We start from the raw sequence: 12774 nt of genomic DNA on the forward strand, positions 1-12774 counted from the left end.
GCTGGAGAAGATGGATGCCTGGAGGAGGCTGTGGTTCAGTGGGAGACCTGGTGGAGCAGCCTGTCCTTGGAGAACTGCACCCTGTGGAAGGGTGACCCATGCTGCAGCACTTTTGGGAGGACTGTGTGCACATGGGAGGGACTCACATTGCAGCAGTTTTGGAAGGACTGCTGCTAGTGAGATTGGAGCCATGCTGGAGAATTTTGCAGAGAACTGTCTCCTGTGGAAGGGACCCCACAGTGCAGGAGGGGAAGGACTTGTCTCCCTGAGAAATGGAAGAAAACCTCATGTGATTATGATTTATTTAAAAAATATGGATATTGATCTAGTACTGATATCCAACTGTGACGGACAAAAACTCTCTAACAGTTTAAAGTTAGAAAGTGTATGTTTATTGTGACGCCGGGCAGCGTGTGGGATAGTTCCCAAATACACACCGCAATTTACAGGTGTTTACAGGGTCCTTTTATTTATACAAGTATTGAATACCCAAAATACAAATACATATTCATAATTTTGGTACATCCCATTCCCCACTTTGTATGGTAATTCGTTCAAAAGCTATTAAGCATGCGTAGTTTGTTCCTTGAAATGGGTTGGTGGTCCCTTTCATGGGGAGGGGTCCCAAAATGAGAAAGTAAATGAAGTCTTTGTCATTCTGACCTTTCTACCTTTTCAATGCAAATATGACAAATGAACCCTTGGTAGAACTCCAATTCCCTGTCTTCAATTGGTTTCAAAACAGAGGAGGCCCACAATTGTCTTATGTTGCTAAAAGCTATTTTTCAGTTTCTATATTCTTCATTATAAACCCAGCTAACCAAACATTGTGTTGACAAGCAATCAATTATTAGTTAACTACTAACTCTTAACTTCATCAAGGCCTACCCATTTGTTTTAATTAATTCCAATAAAGCTTATCTCTAACTAAAATCTTAGCTCCTCTAAAATTTCTGAATTCCTTAAAGTTTATGTCTCAATGAACTGACCAAACCCTCATACTCTGTACCCCTGCACTGTCAGTGGGAAGGAGGGAGAGGTTGGGGGAAAAAAGGTGTTTTTTTAAGGGCTTCTTTTACTTCTCATTATTCTCCTCTGATTCTGTTAGTAATAAATTCACTTTGTACCTCCAAGCTGAGCCTGTTTTGCCCTTGGAGCGTTTTGTCCCGGTCCTTATCTCAAGTCATGAACTATTTGTTAATTTTTCTCTCCTCTGCCCAGCTGTGGCAGGGGAGGGTGAGCGAGTGGCTTTTGTAGGTGCCTGGCGTTTGGCCAGTGTCAAACCACGGCAGTATGTGGTGAATGTATGTAAGCAACACAATTGCAGAGGCCTGGAATGCTTGCTAGGTGGTGCTATCCCCCATGCATCTGGGCCTGTAATGAATAACGCCTGATTCTTAATGCTACACTGGTGTTAATGAGTTCTATTTACCTGACTTTCGGTGATTTTCCGTGACACATTTACTTATACAAGACGTAATGTCTTCCTTGTAGGGATATCTTTCTTTACAGGAGGTGCCTCCAAAGGCTAAGAACTTCTGTTGTTTTTCCAATTGCTTTGCCAATGCCTTCTTGGTGACAGACTCTTTTTGGTGGTGCCCAGCTACAGGATGAGGAGCAATGGCAATAAACTAAAACGCAGGAAGTTTCACCTCAACATGAGGAAAAACTTCTTTATACTGAGGGTGGCAGAGCAGTGAAAGAGGCTGCCCAGGAAGGTCGTGGATTCCCCCTCTCTGGAGACATTCAAAACCCACCTTAATGCATTCCTGTGTCACCTGCTCTAGGTGACCCTGCCTTGGCAGGGGGCTTGACTGAATGATCTCCAGAAGTCCCTTCCAGCCCTAAAAATTCTGTGATTCTTCCCTGGAAAAAGATCCCAGCTGCTTGGCTTCTTATCCTCTAATTCCAAACTGCAAGCACCATTATGCCAGCATTGGAGCAGCCAGGTGGTATTGTGCTTCTCAGGTTTTCTGCTTTCGGGATGACCCAAGAGTCCCTTTTTCCCAGCCCGGCGGCCAAAGAAAGAGTCGGGATTCTACAGCTCGTGTTCACAAGGTTGTTTATTATCTATTATCTAAAATATTTTCTCTCAGACTCGCAGAGGTCTGATCTGCAGGTCTGTCAAGGGCACACTGCCCACCCCTGGGCTGGTGTCTACATTTTATACTACAAGTTATATACTTTATTTATCATTATTTTCCAATACCTATCATCTATGTTAGACTGTCTACTTCTACTCTAGGCCAGTGTAAATGTGCCACCATCACCAAGAAGATGGAGGCTAGGAAGAAGAAGGAAGAAGCACAGGACAACGTCCATGTCCCTCCATCTTGCCTCCTAGACCCCCTATAATAAAATCTTCAAAATTTCACCTTTCACCCTGTGACAACTACTATTATGCTACTTAAACTTTTGTGACTTGCAATTCTTCATACAAAGTTGGTAATTTGCTCCATGGGTTAGGATCAAAATCCCAAGTGTCTTTGGCTTCCTGCCAGGGTCTCCGAGCCCCTGCCGGGATCTTGAGCCATCCAGGGCACTCAGAGGGATGTCCTGGGTTCCGACAGTGCTCACTTGGATGACAGCTGAAATCTTTTCAGATCTCCCACAGCTGGGTTAGGGATAGGTATTGACTAGTGGTTATCTCCTGTTCTTGAGATAGCCCTGCTTCACCCTCTTTGCCCTCCTTGTCCTCCATGTTCTTTATAGGACCAGATTACTTTTGTGTGCATTTCTTCTTTTGTTTAGGGGTGACTAATACCTGCACAGGTTTACTTTCTGGTTCATCTGCACTTCACTGAAGGCTGTAGCATCTGTCACTGGGATATAAATAGTCATCATGCTCGTTGCAGGGGTTAAAATAGCTGGAGTTTGATCACCCCCAGTACTGGTCACCAGAATTTGAGCAGCTGCAGTGCATGTTGCAGGGACGGAAGTTGCCACAGTGCTTGTCACTGAGGTTTGAGTAGCTGCAGACCCTCTTCAGCTCTTGAATTGCAGTGCTTTTCATAGGGTTTGGGGTGACTACTGATTGTTGCTTAACAGTGAACAAGAAATTAACAGCCTGTGCTGATTCCTAACAAAAGGGACAGGCTGGTTTCAAGGGCATTCAAAGCATGCTCAAAGTTTTACTCTCAAAAGCTACAGCAATAGGAAGGAAGGAAGGAAGGAAGGAAGGAAGGAAGGAAGGAAGGAAGGAAGGAAGGAAGGAAGGAAGGAAGGAAGGAAGGAAGGAAGGAAGGAAGGAAGGAAGGAAGGAAGGAAGGAAGGAAGGAAGGAAGGAAGGAAGATATTTCTTCAGTAAGCTGATTCCCCAAAGAAAAAAGTAAAAGGTGTAATTATTAATTCAAATAGATGGCTTCTGAAGTACAGTGACAGCAATGTTGAGTAAAGACACCAGATTAGTATCATTGTTATGAATAGAAAGCTATCTATTTTTTAGGTGGCAGAGTTAAAAACAAGTCAGACCAGTCAGACCTCTTTAGTTTCACTGCCAAAGAAAAGCTCTTCAATTACCTGTTAATGGCCGGTGATTAACCATTGTCCCCCTGATGCTAGCCTCTTGCCAGGGAGGGACACGGGGACAGACCCTCGAGGTCCGAGGAGAATAGGAGTGACATCAGAGCCAGTATGCAGATGAGAAATGCATTGCGCCCCGAATTTTTACAGTTTTACAGTTTTTACAGGAAAAACCCCTAAAATTACGAGCCAACAAGTGACCTAAGTGATGTCTAAGGATGGGAGCGTAGTCCCGTACCTGCTTGGACCCTTTTTGCTTCTCACCCTAACCTGAAAAGATGCTGATTAAAGAGACGCCCCGGCGTGTTAGACAAAAAAGCTAGGAATCTGCTACTCTCCCATGAGGACAGAATCCCCAGCTCTGCCTGCAGACCAGCGGACAAAGCTGCATCATCCTCCTTCTCCGTGCCACTCCTGGGAGCAACGGCGGCATGGGCGCGACAGGTCGATTTCTCCCCACCTGAGCTGATTCTTCTTAATAAAGGCATTAAAAAGGAGAAAGATCTCCTGCCCATTTATTTCATCATGGCCAGCAATTCTATCATAAGTCAGTACTGCAACGAATAACAAAATTATAATCTTAACCTAGGCTCAATGGAGGATAAATATCACAACGGGGAACACATACATCAAGAATGGTATTATATAATTGTCTTAGGTTAAGACAATTTTACAGGGTGAAGACTCTGAAATAAGTCACCTCCTCTTAGTTTTAACCTCTCCCCTTTCCACTAATAAGGAGAGATAAATGAAAAGAGATATAAGTTAAAAAATAACAGTTCACTAAAAGAAAAACAGCAATAAATAAGAAAACAGCAATACCCACAAGATACAATGGTGCTGAGCCACATGATTCCCCTCTACTTCCCCTCAGTAATGACGGAAATGACACGGCAAATGAATCTCCATGGTTCCAGAACTCCCTACCCCCAAACAAAAACAAAAACTGAAAAAAACCTATTTTTGTCTGAAAAGTCTCAGTGTTGGCAAGCTGCCTGGTCCATGACACCCAGCAGGGCTGTCCCAGGCAGTAACTGTCTCAGAGCCAGTTTGGGGTTGTGTTACAAATGTATGTGGGGGTTTAGATAAGTCCTTGCCTTTTGCCCAGGCCTCTGGCAGCAGGCAGTAGCTTTATTGAGGTGGCCAGCACCTCAATACCCACTCTCATTCACAAGTTCTTTAATAATGGCTGATTCAGTCTATTATAGAATGAATTATTTCTTTAATAGACACAAAACTAATAGACATAAGACTTAACACAGACTATATACTACACAGGAATAAGAACAAATAAAGAGACTACTAGTAGGTTAACATACAGTGCATGATAAGGTACCCTTTTCAGTTGCAGCTAGTGAAGAAATAGTGTGAGCTTAGGATTCAATGTATTTTACCATCCAATTGATGGTGGAAGACACTTTGAGATCCTTTCCCTCAATTCCCAGGAAAGTAACCACAGAATTTGCATCTAAACTCCAGGGAGAAGTCCCTTATGGCTTCAGGGTGTGCATGTAGAGTAGAGGCTTCTACCTCTGTGATAACTGTGTGTGCTTTTATAGTTTGTAAAACAGTGTCTCTCCATCAGGAATATTTATTTTCTTTATCTCTCTCCACTTCTGCTCTCCAGACTAAGACGTTGACTCTTAGTGGAGGCCTGATCCCTTTTGGCACCAGAGATGACCCCTTGCTGGGACTTTAAACCCCTGGGTTATCTTTTTCCATATGCACCAACCATCTGGGGGGGGGGGGGGGGGTGTGTAGATATATCCTGCCACAGATTGATGCTGTTTGGTTTTTGCCTTTTTTTCTTTTCTTTTCTACATTCCCTGTATTCTTTGCACATATATTTGTAACTCTGTCACCTATTGTATTAGTGGCTAGTTTTCCCAGTAATTTTCCATGGCCTTTCCTTAGGCAGAAAGACAAAACAAATTCCAGAGTTCCAAGCTCCGGGAGGTTCAGGGCCCCTCTGCTGTCTTGGTTCTTCCTGGGAACCAAGGCCAAGAACAACTCTTCAAGATACATTTTCATGGACAAAGTACAGCTAGTGCCGAGGGGGGACTCCAGAGAAGGGGCTTGACCTGGGGGGGGGGGGGGGGGGGGGGAATTGCATCACCACTTGTCCTCCTAATTGGTGCTTTGCTTTTTATGAATTATGCTAATTTCCTAAAACCTATAAATATGTACTCATCCTTGTAGGGGCAGGTTTTTGTGGACATCTTTCCATAACTGCTCCTGGAGGCCTTCAAATAAAGATCCTCTTTTATATTACCTCCTTACTAAAATTATCTCAAGTTTAATTTCCAGGTTAGGAAAAAGGCAACAGGGTTGTGAAATACCATTTCTCTAGTGGCTGTTGTGGCCTCTCCAGCAGCAGCAGCTGCGGGCAGCTGTGGGCAGGTGGCAGCAGTGAAGGTATTGCAAAATTCTTGAGGTCCTGGAGAGAACAAAAGAAAGCTCCACATTTCCATTTCCTGCTTTTAAAGGGACCCAGTATCCCTCCCCTTCTGTGAACTGAGGTAAAACACAGAGGTTCTGCTTTCAACTCCAGGTCTTAAAGAGACAGTAAACCAACTTGCACAGATTGATGTAGAGAAAATACAGAATACATGATTTTGGGTCACCTCTAAAGCTGAACTCCACCTACTATCTGTAACTAGGACATTATCCACCCCTTATATCATATCATCTACCTCATGCCCAAATTAACACCTTTTCTAAATATTTATATATATATGTACATATATATAGCTATACACAAGCATGATTATTATTTTAGTAGTCACTGACAATCCCCCATGATGTGGATTGAGTTCATTTGGTCCATGACTGATAAACCTGGAGCAGTCCATTCTCATTTCCCATGGTATTTATGACATGCAGTGGCAGGGCCATTCAGCAACCAGTGTTACATATGCAATTCAACAGTACAGGCTGTTCTTACCCAAAGTCAAATCCCCCCGAGGTATACAATGTGTTTGCCCATCCCTCTGCATTACCCATCAAGTGTAACCAGGTCCTTGAGCAAAAACAATCTCATGGATGGGTTTGCCTTTGGTTGAGGTGGAATTAATCCAAACGTCTTTTCTACCGTACCTCTCATGTGTACCACAGGGACTTTACGTCTTCTGTATGCAGGGGTTCAGAATGGGCAGGACCAGCTCGGTTAGTGGAACCTCTGGTGTTGACTAACCAAATGGCCTTTGCTCAAGGCAGATCCCCATGCTTGAAGGTCCCACCTCACACTGCCTTCAGTGTAGTTTTTAACATTCCAATGTACCGTTTGACTTTCCCAGGAACTGGTGCATGATAGGGAATATGATACACCCACTCAATACCGTATTCTCTAGTCCAGGTGTTTATGAGGTTATTTTTGAAATGAGTCACATTATCTGACTCAATTCCCTCAGAGGTACCGTGTTGCCACAGGACTTGCTTTTCAAGGATCAAGACAGTGTTCTGGGCAGTGGCATGAGGCACGGGACATGTCTCCAGCCATCCAGTGGTTGCTTCTACCATTGTAAGCACCCAACACTTGCCTTGGCAGGTTTGCGGCAGTGTGATACAATCAATATGCCAGGCCTCCCCATACTGATATTTAGACCATCGCCCTCCATACCACAGGGGCTTTACCCACTTGGCCTGATTGACTGCAGCACATATTTCACAACCATGGATAACCTGGGATATAGTGTTCATGGTTAAGTCCACCCCTTGGTCATGAGCCCATTGGTATGTTGCATCTCTTCCCTGATGACCTGAGGCATCTGTCAGAGACTGAAATGTTATAATTCATGGCTTAAACATTGGCATAAAGATTTTTGCCTGTTATGGCAAAACTGTATAACAAAGCTGCACAGAAGACTGAATCAAGGGTTTAAAGAAATTGAAAGAGTTAAGAGTTTATCTAGATTTAGTTAGGAGGATAGAAAAAATTCATAATGATTAAAAGTATACCAAGAAGAGCAGAAGTAATGGGGTGTCCTGGGTATCCACCTGCACATGGTGGATAATGCAGAAAGATGGAAGAACACGATGTGTACCTCAGGGAGATCTGATTGTTGGGTGAGAAGTATGTGTAAATATCACTATTTGCTGAATGTTACTGCCATTGTCTGTGTATAGCTGTATATTGGATGCATAATGTATGTGTTTTTAGAGTTTGAATATATATTAGTTTTAGTAGTAAGCTGACGATATGGGGATAAGGGGTGGAATGTCCTGGGTTGACTATATGATGCTTTTATCCCCAATCATCTGCTCTGCTTATGCTGAATAACAAGTTTTGCACCTTGAAGACTTGTTCCAGAGAGTGAATGGGGGAGAGAAGAAGCATGCAGTTTGTTTTCAGACACTGCACTCACTCCTCCACATTCCTGCTCCTAGACTGTTGTTGTCTGTGGATGGACAGACAGTGGGACAGAGCTCTCTTTTGTTTTAGTTAGTTTTAGATAGCTGAGGCAAAGAAGTTCCCTGGACTGTGGGTTTTTTTCCCTTTTCTTTGGACCTGTTTAAACCTGCTCTGGACTGAACACCCAGAAGAACACCAGCAGCTCGCACCTGTGGCCCACCGGGCCGGGTCTGGGCCGCAACATTTCCAGCACTGGAGGGACTGATAAGAGACTGAGTGAGCCAAGCTGCAACCCAGGGAGGGGACTTTTCTGAGTTTGTCATCTCTTTTGGAGCACCAAGAGGTTTTATTGTTTAATATTGTTTAGGTTTTATTGTTTAATAAACAGTTTTTTCCACTTTTCTCCAAGGAGGTATTTTTTCCCAAACCGGTGGGGGGAGGGGCCAATTGAATCTGCTTTTCTAGAGGAATCCCTTTGCGGGTTCTCTCCCAAATTTGCCCTGAACCAGGACATGGGAAATAGTTAATTATTAGCAGATGGAGTAGTTAAGGCTAGGGTAATATATCACTGGTTTGTCTTTACTGTGTTTGAAGAAGCATAATGGAAATGTGGAGCTATTGTGAAAATGAAGAAACTGTGACTTGCACCTGGGCCCCAAAACTTGAGCTATAGCCAAAGAGTCAGAAAGCCTGCCAACAAGGCAAAAGTAAATGGTCACTGTGATCTCAGAAGACCACCGACCCATTTTGAAGCCCACTGACTTAATTTATCAGGAGACTGTGCAGGTGTAAAAAGAACTTTGGACTCAATACATTTTAATACAAAGTGGGGGTAGGTGGGGTTAGGCAATGAATATGTATTAGGTGTTCTGGGAAATTATATGAATATGTAAGACTTTTTTAGATAAATAAGGGAGCTGGAGCTGTGTGATTTTGCACATCTTTGGGAGACTACTCCTCTTGTGTCCAGCACTGTTAATAAACATAACACTTTCTAACTTTAACTAGTTGGAGAGCTGTCTTCTGTGCTTCGAGACCACCAAAGCCCACCCTGAATGGGCCCCCTAGGCTGAGACCCTGAACTGTGGGATAGAGATAAGAAAAAGTGACACTATTGTTCAAAGCATCTCAGGTCTGAGAAGTAATGGATAAGGCTGGGACAGCATTCATGGACACCCAAGCCCAGCAGCTTTGGGGTGGAGGCCATAGCCCCAGGCTTATCTGTTGCCAGGTTTGCACAGACTCTCCCCCAACCCAGGGAGGAAGAGGAGGGTTTTGGGTGCGTGGTAAAAAACCTCTGGTCAGAGGTACTGAATGCCCATCCTCTGCTATGCAGACTAGCTCAGCTGTGGGGGCCCCTACTCCAGGAAAGCCACATCTACTGGACATTCAAGTGAGTGGCAGCTGAAGGGGTATCATGTTCCATCAAAGGCCCCCTGAAGGGTTCCTCAGACCCTGCATCAGAGCACTGCATGTGATGCAAAATGAAACAACTGACCCAGAGTCATACAAGAGACAGTGTTGAACTTGCCCCCGCTGGGAGAGGCACCTAGGCATTCTCACCTGGCCCAAACATATATTAATCCATTGGATTCTACACTTTTTGGTGGGAGATCCTCACCACCAAGAAGACCAGATGGAGGGGAACAATGAGATGTTGTTGGCACCTACGGAGGGGTGATATGTTTCTACTTAATCTGTCACTCTTCCTGTCTCTCCCACCTTTTTTCTATTTCTTTCTTTTTCTTTCTCTTTGCCTCTTTTAGTGTTAAACAAAATATATCAATTTTTGGTATCAACATTTAATCTTGTTTGGTTTTAATCTTGATTCAGGAAATATTTTGAACCTCAGGATTCTATCCATAATCCACAGAGAGCTCACTTTGCTCTTATGTGATTAGAGCATGATTGCAACAGCATCATGGGCCCACCGTGCTAGAAATAATTCTCTCTTGTGTTGCCAGTCCAGATCTGTTGAGGTGAACACTCTATATGTGGAGACATGAGGTTTGACTCTATTTTAGAAGGTTGATTTATTATCTTATATATTATACTAAAATGCTACATTAAAACTATACTAAAAGAACAGAGAGAAAAGAATGATTAGAAGGCTACAAATAATAGGAATAGAATAGAATGCATAACAAAATCTTGTGACTGCTCACAGCCTCTACACAGGTGTCTGTGATTGGTCATCAAGTGAAAACAATCCACATGGATCAATGGAAGATGCACCTGTTGCATTCCACAGCAGCAGATAGTTATTGTTTACATTTCTTTCCTGAGGCTCTCAGGTCCTTAGGACAGGAAAAATCCTAGCAGAGGATTTTTCATAAAATATCATAGCTACACAGATCTACTTGTGACACTTTGATCTTGGCAGCCCAATCCTCCTGTTCATTATGTGATAAAACGAGGTTCACTCTCCTGTAAAAATGTAAAAGTTTAATAAAGGACAATAGGAGACAAAGACAATAAAGCAAAGATTTTACAGCTGGGTGCTTGGCATTCTGCCAAGAGCACACCTGCTATTTTGGAGACACTCTTTAAATACCCTTTCTATTGCATCAGTGTACTGCATATTCATAAACAATTATACATATTAAAACTTTTCCCCAAACTAGTTTACATGTTCCAAGAACTGTGTTGTGGTTTGGCCAGGAAGTGAGTTTCTGGAAAAGTCATGGTCAAACCAATCAGTGGCCAGATTTGAAATTGGCACCTGTTGTGGCCACTGGGGACCTGGATACGCCTCTGAGAACACACAGGGGTTAAAAGCAGAAGATTCCCAGAAGACTTTCTCTTTGGATCCGGCGGTGAGTGGATTCTGACCTCTCCCCTGCCCAGCTGCACCTGGATGGGGGAGGGGGAGGCCATGCGGCCTGTGGGGAGGAAGGCTGGAGCCCTGATAGGTGCAGGGGTGGAGGAGACCTGGGATGTTTGGGCAGCCCCCCCCGGAGAGAGTGATAGAGACTGTGCTGGCAGCACAGCCGGCCAGAAGTGGGGGATGCGGCGAGAGAAGGTGCCCGGCAGCTGTGGGAGTTCTGGGCAGACAGAGGCGAAGATTTTAACCCCTTGGTAGAATAATGGAGACCTTACAAATACTGATCCTCCTGAATCAGAATGAGGAGAGAGAGATGAAGCATGACGAAATGGGCAAGTGCGAGGAAAGTTGGAAGAGGTGAGAAGAATCCTAGGTGGGAAGAGATGATGGAGTGGCCTTGAGCTGGACTCTTTCTTGTATGGCCATGGACAGACCCATGTTTTTTCCTGTGACCCAGAGACTGTATTTAGGGGGAGGCAATACCTTGGAGTCAAGAGTGAAGCAGTGGCATGAACAGAGACAGCTAAGGAGGGTGTGGGATGCCCTCTGTCTCTGTGGAGAGGAAGATCTCTGTTCATGAGGCCCCTCGGCCCCAGGGGGTGAAATCTGGGGGGGACTGGTGTCCCGAAGTTGAGAGGTGAAGCAGTGGCAAGAACAGAGATGGGTGAGAAGGGTGTGAGATGCCCTCTGTCTTCAGAGAGGGTTTAAGATCTCTGTTCACGAGGCCCCTTGGCCCCAGGGGGTGAAATTTGGGGGGGACTGGTGTCCTGAAGTTGAGAGACTGCTGTTTTTGGAACTGGGTGGAGCATCTTTAAACAAGGAACCCTAAAAGCAGTCCTGGCCCATGTGCAGTGGTGAGAGCACTGGGCATGGGGGGGAAGAAGTCACAGGGGCTGATGTTCTCTGGGTGGTGCCACGAGTGACACGGGAACACAAGAGGTTTCAATTGTGTTTCCGGGGGAAGCCTATGGTGCAAGGGGAGACTCCTCTCTCCCTGATGGATTTGAGGGTTGATTATTTGAGGGGTGATGATGAACTGAAAGCTGATTATGTGAGAGATGGTGACAGGATGGAAATCTATGGTGTTATTTCATTCTGTGGAGAAAATGGAGGGGGGAGGAGGAATGTATTTGGAGGGTTTTCATTCTTAGCTTTGTGTGTGTTCCTTTTTAGATATTGTAATTAATAAAGTGTTGTGTTTTTCCCTCCATCCCCAAGTGGGAGCCTGCTTTGTTCTGTTTCCGGGTCACATCTCACAGTAACCATTTTGGACCTTTCATGGGGGCCCTGGCATTGTGCCAGGGTCAAACCATGACAAACTGTTTAGCATAGCTCCTCCTCAGGTCTGCCTTTTTAGAGCATACATATTTCCTGGCTGTGGTTTTAGTCCGTTCTTACTATCACCTCCAGTTTGGGCTTTGGTCCATATTTTCTACAGACGGTGAGTGCTGATAATTGGCATGTCAGTAGCAGGGGTCTTCATCATATGTTCATTGAATGTTATTCCAACCAAGCAGGCATTTTAACACAAGCATACTATATCAGCTATTTCACTACTATGTCTAAGTTTAGTTAACAACAGAAATAAAAAAACTATATAGTAAAGTTACTTTATACATATAGCATCCATTTTAATATTTGTGAAAAACTAATATTATACTATGTATTTATAACAATTATTACAATGCTCCTCATTAGCCCAACTCTTAGGCACATGATGGACTTTCATGGTCAGCTTTTCTACCTGGGCAGCGATGTCTTGCCGCACTTCAGCAGCCCAGATGGGTTTCTCTCTGTGCTGCCAATTGGCCTTTTTCCATCATTACAGCCACCTCCACAGAGTGTTTGCTACCATCCACAAGTCAGTGTAGAGGTAGAGTGTTGGCCACTTTTGTTCGGTGATACCCAAAGCCAGCTGGACAACTTTAAGCTCTGCAACCTGACTTGATCCACCTTGTCCCTCAGTAGCTTCTGCGGCTTTCCACAAAGGGCTCTAATAAGGTTGATTTCCATTTCTGATTTGTCCCTATTAGATGGCAGAAACCATCAGTGAAGAGAGCATATCACTTTTCACTTT

Source organism: Passer domesticus, chromosome W, assembly GCF_036417665.1.
Source record: "Passer domesticus isolate bPasDom1 chromosome W, bPasDom1.hap1, whole genome shotgun sequence".
Classification (NCBI taxonomy): domain Eukaryota; kingdom Metazoa; phylum Chordata; class Aves; order Passeriformes; family Passeridae; genus Passer; species Passer domesticus.